Source organism: Suricata suricatta, chromosome 7, assembly GCF_006229205.1.
Source record: "Suricata suricatta isolate VVHF042 chromosome 7, meerkat_22Aug2017_6uvM2_HiC, whole genome shotgun sequence".
Taxonomy (NCBI): domain Eukaryota; kingdom Metazoa; phylum Chordata; class Mammalia; order Carnivora; family Herpestidae; genus Suricata; species Suricata suricatta.
Window position 1 is genome coordinate 128,197,405 of NC_043706.1, and position 13,030 is coordinate 128,210,434.

Genomic DNA, 13,030 nt, shown 5'->3' on the forward strand with positions numbered 1-13,030 from the left:
CTACTCTACTTTTTATCTCTATGAAATTTGACTGTTGGAGATCTTTTATGTACATGTGATCACAGTCTTTATCCTCCTGCGTCTGGTTTATTTCATGTAGCGTAATGTTTTCGAGGCTCATTCACATTGCAGCATATGCCTGAACTTCATCCCTTTTCTAAGGATAAATAATGTTCCACCAAATAGATAGACCACATTTTGTTTATCTGTTTATCTGCTGATCGACACTTGGTTGTTTCTACCTTTTGGCTCTTGTGAAAAATGCTGCTGTGAACATTGGTATACAAATATCTATTTGAGTTCTTGCTTTCAGTTCTTTTCAGTATGTATCTAGGAGTAAAATTTCTAGATCACGTGTTAATTATATGGTTAGTTTTATAAGGAACCGCTATACTGTTTTCCACAATGGTCATGTCATTATGTATTTCTGACAGCAAAGTGTGAAGGCTTCAGTTTCCATACTTCTCACCAACACTTGTAATTTCCCCCTTTTTTGTTAATAGCTATCCTAAAGAATATAAAATGGTAATGAGAATGTGTATATATGTGTGTGTGTGTGTGTGTGTGTGTGTGTGTGTGTGTGTATATATATATATTCCTTAAAGAAATGTCCATTCAAGTTCTTTGCTCATTCTTGAATTGGGTTGTTTTGTGGTTGGCTGTTGAGTTGTAGAGGTTCTCTGTATATTCTGGCTATTAGTCTCTTATCACATGCACGATATGTAAATAGTTTCTTTCATTTTGGGGTTGCCTTTTCACTTTCCTGATAGTGTCCTCCCCCAGCCTGAAGCCCAATGCGGAGCTTGATCCCATGACCTTGGGATTGTGGCCTGAGCGGGAACCAAGAGCAGGACGCTTAACTGACCGAGCCACCCACGCGTCCTCTCCGGTTTTCTTTTAAGAGTTTTATAGTTTCAGCTCTGAAGTTTAGGTCTTTGACCCATTTAAAGTTAGTGTTTATATATGATATAACAGATGAGTCCAGGTTCATTCTTTTGTAGGTAGATACCCAGTTTTCCCAGAACCATTTGTTGAAAAGACTGTTCTTTCCTCATTGAATGGTCTTCGGCTCCTTTTTAAAAAGTAATTGACCATATGTTGGGGTTTATTTCTGGGCTCTCTTATTTTATTCCATTGGTTTATATGTCTGTCCTTTGTAGGTGTCCTACTGTTTTGATTCGTGTAGCTCTGTAGTAAGTTTTGAAATCAAGATGTGTGAGCCCTCCAGCTTGGCTCTTTCTCAGACGTTTTGGCTACTCAGCTCTCTTGAGGGTTCAGGTGAAGTTCTGGATGGGTTTTTCTATTTCTGCAACAGATGCTGTGAGATTGGTTTTTTGATTTCGTTTTGGTTTTGGGTTCTTTTGGTTGTGTGTTTTTGATGCCACGAGCTTTTGACCAGGGAGGCATCGGGTCTGTGGCTCGATCTGGACGGCACTGCTACCCGAGCGTGGACGGAACTGCTACCTGAGCATGGAAGTTCTTCCAGCCCAGACCCACGGGACATCATTGTCTCTCATGTCTCTCAGCGGTGTTTTATAATTTTCAGGGTATCCGTCTTGCCTCCTTCAGTTTATTTCTAAGTATGTTGTCATTTTTTGATGCTACTATAAATGAAATTGATTTCTTATTTTCTTTTTCATGTTCAGTGCTAGGGTGTATAAAGACAGAACTGATTTTCACATGTTTTTGTGTCCTGCAACTTGGCAGAATTGGTTGGTTTGTTTATTAAAGTTTATTTACCTATTTTTGAGAGAGAGAGAGAGAGAGAGAGAGAGAGAGAGAGTGAGTGTGTGTGCAGGGGAGGGACAGAAAGAGGGGGAGAGATAGAGAATCCCAAGCAGACTCTGTGCTGTCAGATCTGTGAGATCATGATATGAGCCGAAATCAAGAGTCAGACGCGTAACCAACTTAGCCACTCAGGTGCCTCACAAAATTCATTCATTATCTCTAACAGTTTTTGTGTGATGGAATCTTAAGTGTTTTTGCCTTTTAAATTTTTTTTATATTTATTTCTGAGCATGCGAGGGGGAGGGGCAGAGAGAGAGGGAGACACAGAACCGGAAACAGGCTCCAGGCTCTGAGCTAGCGGTCAGCACAGAGCCTGATGCGGGGCTCGAACCCACGAATGTGAGATCTGACCTGAGCCGAAGTCGGAGGCTTAACTGACTGAGCCACCCAGGCGCCCTTAAGTGTTTTTTCCATATGAGGTCATGTCATTTGTGAACAGAGACCGTTTTTACTTCTTTTCCAGTTTGGATGACTTTTATTATTCTTGGTATTTTAAAAAAAAGTTTTTTAATGCTTTTTATATATTTGAGAGAGAGAGAGCACGAACTGGGGCGGGGCAGAGAGAGAGGGAGACACAGAATCCAAAGCAGGCTCGAGGCTCTCAGCTGTCAGCACAGAGCCCCATGCAGGGCTCGAACTCATGAACTGTGAGATCATGACCTGAGCCAAAGTTGGACGCTCAACCAGCTGAGCCACTCAGCGCTCTCTTCGTGGTATTTTAATGTGACCAAACAGCACTTTCTTGCCTTCCACAGGGACTGTGGGAATGAGCGGTACGTAGTTTCAAGCAGACGTTTTGTGATGCCATCATCTAACTGCGCGAGTAAGACGGGAAGGACCTCTCCTTTTCTCACTTGTGCACTTGTTTCTTGTTAGGCGTCTCTCCTCAAAATCTGGAAGCAGCTCTGCCTCCCTGTCTTCTGTTTCTTGTCTCCTCTTATCTGGGCTCCATACAGGTAGTTGTCTTTCTAGAACATCTTTTTTTGTGGTCTCCTGTTTTGAAAAATCCTGATGGTCTTCCAGTTCTATAAGATAATTTCCAGACTTTTCCCACACTCCAGACACTTTGCAATCTGGCTGTAATCCATTTCTCCACCCTCCTCTGCCGCCCTGCCCCTAATAGTCTCCACTGTATCCCCACTGGCCCCTGCTTGTGTGACTGAGCACAACTTGTATTTTCACACACTCTGCTTTCTTTTTTTGATGGTTATTTATTTTTGAGAGAGAGAGAGAGAGAGAGAGAGAGAGAGAGAGAGAGCGCGTGCGTGCGCACGCACATGAGTGGGGGAGGGGCAGAGTTGGGGACAGAGGACCAGCTGACAGCAGTGAGCCCCATGTGGGGCTTGAACCCATGAACCACGAGATCATGACCTGAGCCAAAGTCAGATGCTCCACTGACTGAGCCACCCAGGCGCCCTTCACACACTCTGCTTTCACGCATGCAATTTCCTCTATCTAAAATATCTTCCTTCAGATTTTTCCAGATAAAAGTCTGTGCATCCTTCTAAGTAAAGTCCAACTGCAGTCTCCTCTGAAACCTCCTTTAGTCTCCTTATTTTATTGCTGCCTATTCTGTGCTTTGTTAAAACTCGGTTTCTACTTGAAACCTGACCATTTTCCTGCAGTATCAGCATTAATTGGACACCTTCTAGCCTCTTTGGGAATCATGAGCTCCTTGAGCAGGAAAGGCTTCCTGTATGATCTTTGTGTCTCCAGCGAGTGTCTGACTCAGTGTCCACTTCATATGGTGTGTTTGTGTCTGAGACATACTAGTGAACAAAGTTGCATTTAAATAGTCATCTTTGCTGGCTGCTGTAAGAGCATGTTTCGTGTCCTATAACCACAGGCTCCGTCTTTATGGCTCCTTTGCATCTAAGCAACAAATGAAGGTTTATCAGAGGTAAATATAAGCCTCCTGCTACCTTCTGGTCCCTGATTTCCTGAGCCAAGCACCAGATTTCCATTTCAGTTAAAAAAAAAAAAAAAACCACACACACACACACACACACACACACACACACACACACACAAAACCCCCCAGAGGATTATTAATTTGAAAGTCCTGCATGGTTTGTTTTTGTGTGAAAGAGACTGAGACATTACCGTTTGTAATAATAAATGTATCACCCGCTGGCCAGCATTGTGTCCCGGGACTATGAGGTAATCAGAAGGATCGTGTTTGTGGGTTTCAGTGCCTTTTTGGGTCTCTTATCCCATAGTCCTAAAGACTAGCGTAGTGTAAATGTAAATCATGAACCCAAAGAATCATGAAGAATAAATACAGTAACTCAGGACTGATGTGATTCAAACCCAGTTTGGGGAGAACACAAAGACCCAGTTGTCCATAGTGGGTCCTTCAGTATCGGGCTCAGTGTATACTGCCCTGATTAATAGCATCTGAGTTCAGGGGGAGGTTCTAAGACTACCCAGTCAGTACAGGACTGTAGAAAACCTCACATGTTTAGACTCAAGGAGGGAGGCTCATCTCATTTAGAGGAAAGTTAATATAAACAAAGTACCACAGTGGTCCTGAGCGAGCTGCCAAGAGAGCATTATTGGGGGTTGTTTGGTTGGACCCCCTTCAGACGGTAAATCAGAACCATCATCTGGGTGTATATTTAAAAAAATAAATAAATAAAATAAATTGTCGGAATAAAATGGGTTCTTCTTAGAAGTTGGACATTCGTTGTCTTGAGCATTTCTTTGTTCCTTTAAGGACACGTCTTCCAGGCGCTTGCTGGGTACCAGGCGTGGTGTTAGATGTGCAGGTTACAGAGGTAGAGGAGCGGGAGAGACAGGCCCTGCCCCCACGAGGTCACCCTGCCATGTAGAGGTACAAGTCACCCCCTACATGTGCTCACACAGACCTGAGATGTCATGTACACACATTATTAGCACCGCAGCAAACCATTTCTCCACAGAGGACTCAAAAATAAATCCAGCCAGTTCCATGTGGATGAAGGGGGAATACCATATTCATTCTCCGTTTCCAGTACAATCTTCCAGAAGCTCTAGAGTGACTTTTCGCTGAGAGAGGTGGGTGAAGACAGGCCATTCAGCCGTGGGGTTTTCTGAAGTGCTGTTATTTTACTCTGTATATTTTGCTAGCTGGCTTTGTGCAAACAGCCCACACCCATTTCCAGTCACCCTGTTTATCCCTACAGCTGACTGCCACTTGCTTAAAGTTTGCTTGAACTTGAACTTGATTACAGTCTTGATGTAGGTGACATTCGGCCCTCTTACCCCACGTTAGCCTGTCCTGTGTTTTTATGGAGACTCAGCAAGAAACTCCATCCAAAATATTCCTTCTCAATTATGCTACATTCGCCTGATAGCAGAGTAATTAATTTCAGATAATTCCCACTGCGTCCTACTCGAGCTGCGGTGAGTTAGGCACTTTGATTATGTTTTGCGCGATGGCCAAGACTTTCCAGTTTTCCATTGATGCTTTTCTCTACGGAGATGTAAATAGCCCACTGGCCATAGTCAGGAATGTCCAGGCCATGAAAGTTGCAGGGATCATAAGCCCTTTGTCACCAGACCTCAATGCCTATATTGATGCCTGCTATGCTTTAGGATTTCATTTGCATTGATTTCATAGGCTTCCCCACCCCCATAACTGACATTAGATAATTGCGTGTTGCTTCACAATAAATCCATATTCACATTCCTGGTTTCCAAGAATGTAAAGTACTAAAGATAGTTACCAGGGGAAGTGAAAAATAGCTTTCTCTTTGCCAGAAGAGAATGTGTTCATTAATAACAAACTTCTGTTGTGAGGGAGTTTTTTTTTTTTTTAAAGAATTGCTGGTTGAGTACTTCACTTGACTCCTTGTTACATATCTGAACATTTATTTTCATATATTTCATTTTATTTTGATAAATTTTATTTTTTTCGCCTCCTGCGGGGGAAGGTTGTTAAGAGTTCTCATTTTAAGCCTTCGACTTTAGGCCTTGAAGTTCATTTTACCTTATGGTTAAGAAAACGTTCAGGGAAAGCATGCTCTCCATCCTTCTGGGGTTTATAGCTTTTTACTCATGGTGCAAGTAAGTGGCAGTTTTTGTGTTTGTTTCTACAAATTGGTAGGTAAGCGTTGGTGATGTATTTGGTTTTTACATATTAATGAAAATGTTTACGGTAAAACTTGTTTCCACAAACCATCAGATTGTAAATTGTTTAATTATGACGCTATTTAAGTTATTTAAAAAAACACATAATGTTGAGGAAAACTTAAAGCCACAATAAGGACCATCAGGCATGAGGACGGCTGGGTCCAGTGTAGACATTTATTTTCACCCCTTTTGTTTGTTTCACTTGTTACAGAAAAACCTCGAATTAATCTTTTTGTATCTGAAGCTTCTTCATTAGTATGTTGAAATGTGTGGTGAAGTGAGTTATTTGGTAAAGCAAGCCAGCAGTTTAGAATCGACCTACATTTGGGGGAGTTGAGTGAGGAAGAGTTTGTGCAAAGAGCAGTGTAATGTCACAGCTCAGCTACAGTAACGCCTTCCATCCACCGTGCGTTTTGTCCTAGCCTTTCATTCCGCCTCTGGGTAGGTTTTGTCGCTAACCTGGCCTGAGGCCCGGGAGGGCCGTGTGGTGGAGCTTGGGCAGTAGAGACGCAACGCCAGGTGGTCACTCTGTCCCCGTTTCACAAAATACTATTTTAAGTGAGTGAGGACTTTTAAGGTCTCAACAAAAATACTTCCATAGTATGAGATCTTTTGGTTTGCATAATGCAAGACCATTAAATCTTTTTGGGGCTTCCTAAAATTACATTTTTTTTTACTTAGGTTTTTCAGAGGCATTTCACCTGCCTCACTTACAGCTATTACCCCCAAGCCAGAGACTTTGGGTCTGGTATTTTGAAAGGAGAGATTGCCACAGTCTTAGTCTAAACTAGAAGTTTCTAAAAGATAATAATGTGCACAAAGCCAGGAGAGCATTCCACAAAGTTACTTTTTTAACAGTTCATGTGATGAATGGCTTGATTTATATCACGGGCAAAGAAAAAGCTAACAGTTCAATCACTTAACACAGAATGTGGGGGAAAACAGAGCCCGTGTACATGGGGCATCCCTTCAAGAACAGACTGACCTGCCCTTATTCAAGGCACATCCTATATCGATGCTCTTTTTTTCGAGTCTGATATTATGGATTGAACCAGATTTTTAAACAATTGGGTTTGGGTTTTTTTAGGTGTATTTATTTGTTTTGAGAGACAGAGAAAGAGAAAGAGGGTGGGGAAGGGGCAGAGAGAGAGAAAGAACCTCAAGTAGGCTCCATGCTGTGCATCACAGAGCCCACATGGGGCTGGACGAGAGATGATGACCTGAGCCAAAACCAAGCGTTGGACGCTTTAACCAGCTGAAGCACCCAGGCACCCAAAAATGGACTGTCCTAATGTATTTTTATTTTACTTATTTTTTTACTAATTTTTAAAATTTACATCCAAGTTAGTTAGCATACAGTGCAACAGTAATTTCAAGAGTAGATTCCTTAATGCCCCTAGCCTATGCCCCCTCCCACAACCCCTCCAGTAACCCTTTGTTCTCCATATTTAAGAGTCTCTTATGTTTTGTCCCCCTCCCTGTTTTTATATTATTTTTGCTTCCTTTCCCTTATGTTCATCTGTTCTGTATCTTAAAGTCCTCATATGAGTGAAGTCATATGATATTTGTCTTTCTCTAATTTCGCTTAGCATGATACCCTCCAGTTCCATCCATTAATGTGTTTATTTTGAATATGTTTTCTTTTACAAGGGTAAACTCCTAGGCAATGTGTAGAAATTAAAATGAGTCAGAAGTTTTATTTTTATATTTCAAAGGTGTTAGAAGAACACATAAATCAAGATCATTAGCTTCCTCACTTGGGGAAATAACCCTAAGGAAAACTTTTTTTTAATGACAACAACACATGTTGAATTTACAAAATTTTCTCCCACCTGTAAATACTGCTAGCAATTATAAGAAAATACAATTTTCATTTTTGCTGACTCTGAGTGAATATTTACTGGATGCATAAATTATATGAAGATTCACATACACCAGCAGAGTAGAGTTGGCATTATAGGTAAAAGAAAGGTTTTTCCATGAAACTGGTTGACTTCCTTATACTATCTTTGTTCTCCTAGCTTGTGTTTTACAAGGAAATTTAAGAGAGGGTAGATTTCAAGCATAAAAATAACATATTTCTGACTAAACTGGTTGCTTTTGGTAGTGTTTATAGTTTTTCTTTGTATCTCTTTTCCTAGAGAATTATTTTTCATAACTCTTAATATATGGATTTCAGCTTAGTAGAATGCTAATTGGCAACGTAAGTTTGGATTTGGGGCTAGAAAGTGGTTCTGCTTGTTGACATTAGCTGGGCTTGAGCTCGGGTTGGTTGGATGTGTGCTTCAGCTCTTTATTTCTTCCACAGAAGAGCTTTACTCATTTGACTTGTAATCTGACCAGGAAAAGAGAAACATGACCCACCAATAATTTGCTAGTGGGCATTTATATATGGTGCAGCCCTGGGACAGATATCAGCAATTCTTTATACGGTGCTATGTTACATTGTGCCAGAATAATGACCATTTTCTAAATCTTGTTAAAGGGAGCTATGTTAAAAACAGCTGTTGTTGATTTTGGTCTTTTAATGGATACTTGAAGCCATCAGGTGATTATTCAGACCTTTATGGATACTTTCTATCAATTTCTTTTTTATTTGGCTGGGTGGGAATGTACAGGAAGAAATACTATCAATTTCACTAAAAGTGAGTTTGACACTGAAATGATAGTAGAACAGGGACATACTAAAATTCTCCTTAGAAGGGTAAAAGTAATGATTCTTTAGACCCGCTGCTTACCGTGAGACCAGGAGATAAAATCACCCCTTGGAGCGACACACCTGGTGAAGTCTCTTGAGAAAGGAAATGTGTTCTAACTGCCTATAAACTGACCAAGAGCCCCGGCTCATTTGTTCCACACCACCCTCTCCTCCCAGCCTTCTCCCTGGGATGGGGGCCAACGTTTGAGATGTGTATTTGCTGGGAGTCCCTTAAGACCAGCCTTTTTACAAAAAGGTAGCCAGAAAGGATGCTCTGCCCCCAGGAAAGCCAGGCACTGCCCAGCGCGATTAAGGGAGGGACCCCATGAAGCTGGACCCAGGTGTTGGATTCCGATCCTACCACCTGTTGGCTCTGCTTCGGTGGGAAAGTTGTTTCATCGTTTCGTGCCCCTGTTTTCTCATTTGGAAACCTGGACAGGTGTATCTATCCCATACAGGCGTTGCCAGAATTAAATGGCACACAGTAAATACCCAGTGAATGCCAGCTTCTATTTATTTAAATGTAGATCTTCCACCTTTCGGTTAATGGTTACTCCTGCAAGAGTTGGAGTTCCCATGAAAGTGCTGTTTTTGAACATGTCATCCACCTGCTAGCAGATAGACTCGTGTCGTCAGGACAAGCTCGGTGCAGCCGGTGTATGTTTACGTAATTTAGTTATGCCTTTTCCCAAACACATCATCAGTTTATTTTCTGTTTCAGAAGGTGTTATTGTGGAAGTGGGTCTACGGGTGGGTCCGATATGATTTCAGAGTTCACGTGCTTTAGGATTACTGTTTGGGAATAAGCAGTTACTTGTACTGAATTGCCTAGGGCCACGCCATGCCATGAGGTGGCACCGTGAGTGTGGGGGCGGGGCTCCCGTGCCTGGGTCAGGCGGAGAACACGCCCGTCGCAGGCACAGAAATAACTGGAATCCGGCTTTTTGTACCCGGCAGACTCACCAGGCGGGTCGCATTCTTCACTGGCCTGTACAGTAACAGAGAGTCGAGGGTGCTCCCTGCGAACCCTCCTTAGCATGTCTCGGGCTCCACGAGCAAACATAAACAATGGCAAAGTACCCAGGTTCTCCATGGTCTGAGGGTACCTATTTTTAAAATTTGGGGTGGCCTTTGGATACACTCCAGTCTGTTGTTTCTTTTAGTAGGTTGAGCCAAATGAGATTGGAGTTTCTAGCTTTTGCCTACAAAACGGCATTTTATTTGTCCGGCCAGGTACAGGAACACCAGGCAGCACATACACATTTCCCTGGCTAGTATCTAAGTGAAGATATTCGTAATGTAATCTGGGTGAAGGATTGGCATTTAGATTTGCAGTGCCAGTTTTCAGTTTTCTTTTGGAAGTAACCTCAGAGAGGTTGGGTAAGAGAGGATTTCCATCACTTGTTTAATGAGAGCTACTGCACATTAATTCCTCCTTAAATCGTTTGCTCCAGTGTCAGATCTGATACAATGGATGGGCTGGAGAGCCACGGGCCCTTCCTGCGGTTCGAGAGTAGGATCTGGCCCAAGGGCCACCTCCAGCCGAAGCTAACTTATTGAAGTCGTAGGCTGTTTATCACTTTGTTTCAGGTCCATTTGAATAGTAAGTTACCAGTTACCCATTTTATCAAAACTCAGCATCAGACAATGAGACAATTTTTGGGAGAGTGAGTGCAAGCAGGGGAGGGGCAAAAGGAGAGGAAGACATGGAACCCAAAGCAGGCTCCAGGCTCCGAGCTATCAGCACAGAGCCCAATGCAGGGCTGGAACCCACGAACCACAAGATCATGACCTGAGCCCAAGTCAGACGCTTAAGCAACTGAGCCACCCAGGTGCTCCGGGAAGCAATATTTTACTAAAACAACCAAATTCTAATTATTTCCAGAATAACGTATCTTTGTTCCTCTCCCTCTTTATACCATACCACATCCTCTGTTGTCCCTTATTGATTGTTCTACTCCTGGTCTGATGCTAATAACGGCATTGCATAATTAGTTCCTAAAACACTTAACTGCCCTGCCCTTTTGATCCAGAGTGCAGCTGAACGAGTGCCATCTTGAGCATTCTTTGACTCCTTCGTTGTGCGAACCCTATTGAGCACCTACTACATACTAGTCCCTGTACATAGAGGTCTGCATTTCAGAGGGAGAGACAGACAGGTAGTAGCACGGCTGAGGGCTTATTTGGAATATCCCCACCTTGTGTGTTAAACATATACACAAAGTCCATTAAGCGCCAGTGAGCAGAGTGTGGAACCCTTCCCAGGGAAGGTGGTAGAACCCAAGTAAGAGTTTACCAGGAGAAGAAAGAGAAACGTGTCAGGTAGGGGTAGCAACGAGGCATGAGTGGAGGCGAAGAGCTGGGTCTATCTTAAAACTTGGACCGTAGCAGAAAATGGACTTAAAGAATACAGCTCTTCTCTAGATCGGTAGTTTGACTCGTAGGGTGTAGTGTTTTGTGTTCATACTTACACGTTGGTTCTGTAATAGATTGTTTCAGTCCTCTCTTTTATGACTGCAGTTTCCTGTCTTTGAAGTCTTGTTTAATGGAATTCATGCTCTTATGAAATTATTTTATAGAGTGAAGCAACTGTTAGGAATTTCTTCCTGCACCTTGGGTTGTATTTTCTTCTGACGGGGAGACGGGATCCAAAGATAGGATCTCTAAGTTCTTCCATGCTTTGTCTCTCTCTTTGTTCCTGCTTGCTGTAGACGGTTTGAGTAGTTGTCTCATATTTCTTTGTACCTTGATCATGCTTGGAGAGCTCGGATCAGATTTTCTGTTTGTGCGGCTGTAATGAGGATTACTCTCTGACCTGCCTGTCATGTTATCTGACCATAGATTGTTTCCCTTCTTCCAACCCACAGCTGGGGGCTTTGTTGTGTGGTCCATTCATGGTTGGTGGTGCTATAGCCTGATGTCATGGCCAGAGAGGTGGAATATGGTCTTTGCTAGGATACCTGGGCTCTGCCCTCTCTCTCCAAAGACTTCGTTAAGTGTGCCACATCTCAGTTCATCCCACTTGGTGTGGGGAAGAGGGAAGGGCATAGCCAGTCAGCCTTTCATTCACTTCTCTCGTTCTGGTGAATTTCTAAGAGGCTTTATTTCACTCAGGATCAGCCTTACGAGACTTTCCATCTTTTCACACATTATTCTCCTGAAGCAATTTCCATTGGTTCTAGATCAAAATATTTTTAAAAAAAGAAGGCCACAGTTTACTTCCTTTGAGATTTGAAGTGAAGTTCCCTGAAATAATTCTCAAGATTCCCATCAGTCTGGCTTTTAGAGAAGTAGGGCCTTTTTCCTGGGTCTTCAGAGATTTGTTTCTTCCCTTCATCATAAAGTTTTGTTTTAAAGCTTAATGTGTTAGATTATATATGTTTCCTTGCTTGGGTGCTCTTGGTGGAATTAGTTTTGGCTGGTCTGCAGTAATTTCGTTTTTTGGAGGCTGTTGCTCATTTTGCTAGTTGTTGTGGGAAGGATTTTCTGTGGTCTGGTTTACAGCAGTCATCATGCTTGATGGCCAGGGAGAGGCCACAGACAACGCCTTTCTTCTCTCAATGATTTGTTTCCAGGGATTCAGCCCCGATTTCTTCAATTTGGAAGTAAATTTGCTTGTGGAGGCAACTCCACTGAAATAAATTTGCTCATTATTTATTCTACGAACATAAGGATCATTATGTTTAGGGGATAGAGATACTGACTCCAGGCGGTGAAATGGGCCCGTCTCCCTCCAGCCTCAGGAGACAATTGTGCGGATTGATCCGCTCCGCGGCCGAGGTTTTGGTTGGAGGAAAGAACGTGGCGTCGGCACCTTCCCTCCACTGCCGTAGGTTCTGTTCCTTCTCAGTAGTTTTCATCGTCCTGCGCCTAGGCAAGGTTACTTAGCAGCGCCGTCCAAGAAGATCATGCCTGATCCATGAATCAGTCAGTCTCAGATGCCATAAAAATAATGTGACTTTGCAAACACCCACCCAATCCCTTAGGAGACTTACCGCTTTTGGGATGAAAACTTCTATCAGCTGCAGAAACTAGAGCCTCAAACGCGTATGTAATTGCCCCACTTGGCAGTTCTGCTCTGAATCATCCTTTTTCCATGGCACAAGCTATGTGAGAACTGAATGCACTTGAGAATGAGTGGGTTTGGTGTTTTGCTTTAGTCCTCGGTGGGCCTGATACCATAGATTTGCTTTGGGTGATGCCACCCCACTTTTTTTTCAACCCCAGTCTTTTTTTTTTTTTTTTTTTAATGTTTGTTTATTTTGAGAGACAGAGAGACAGAGTGTGAGCAGAAGGGCAGAGAGAGAAGGAGACAGACTCCGAAGCAGGCTCCAGGCTTTGAGCTGTCAGCACAGAGTCTGACGCAGGGCTCGAACTCACGAACCACGAGATCAGACCTGGGCCGAAGTCGGCTGCTTAACCAGCTGAGCC

General features: G+C 42.9%; 1 protein-coding gene across 2 annotated transcripts in view; it reads left to right on the forward strand.

The window, feature by feature from the left end:
* The window catches only part of SASH1 (SAM and SH3 domain containing 1), a 191,289-nt gene that overhangs the window by 122,122 nt on the left and 56,137 nt on the right, over positions 1 to 13,030 (forward strand). The window lies entirely within an intron of this gene.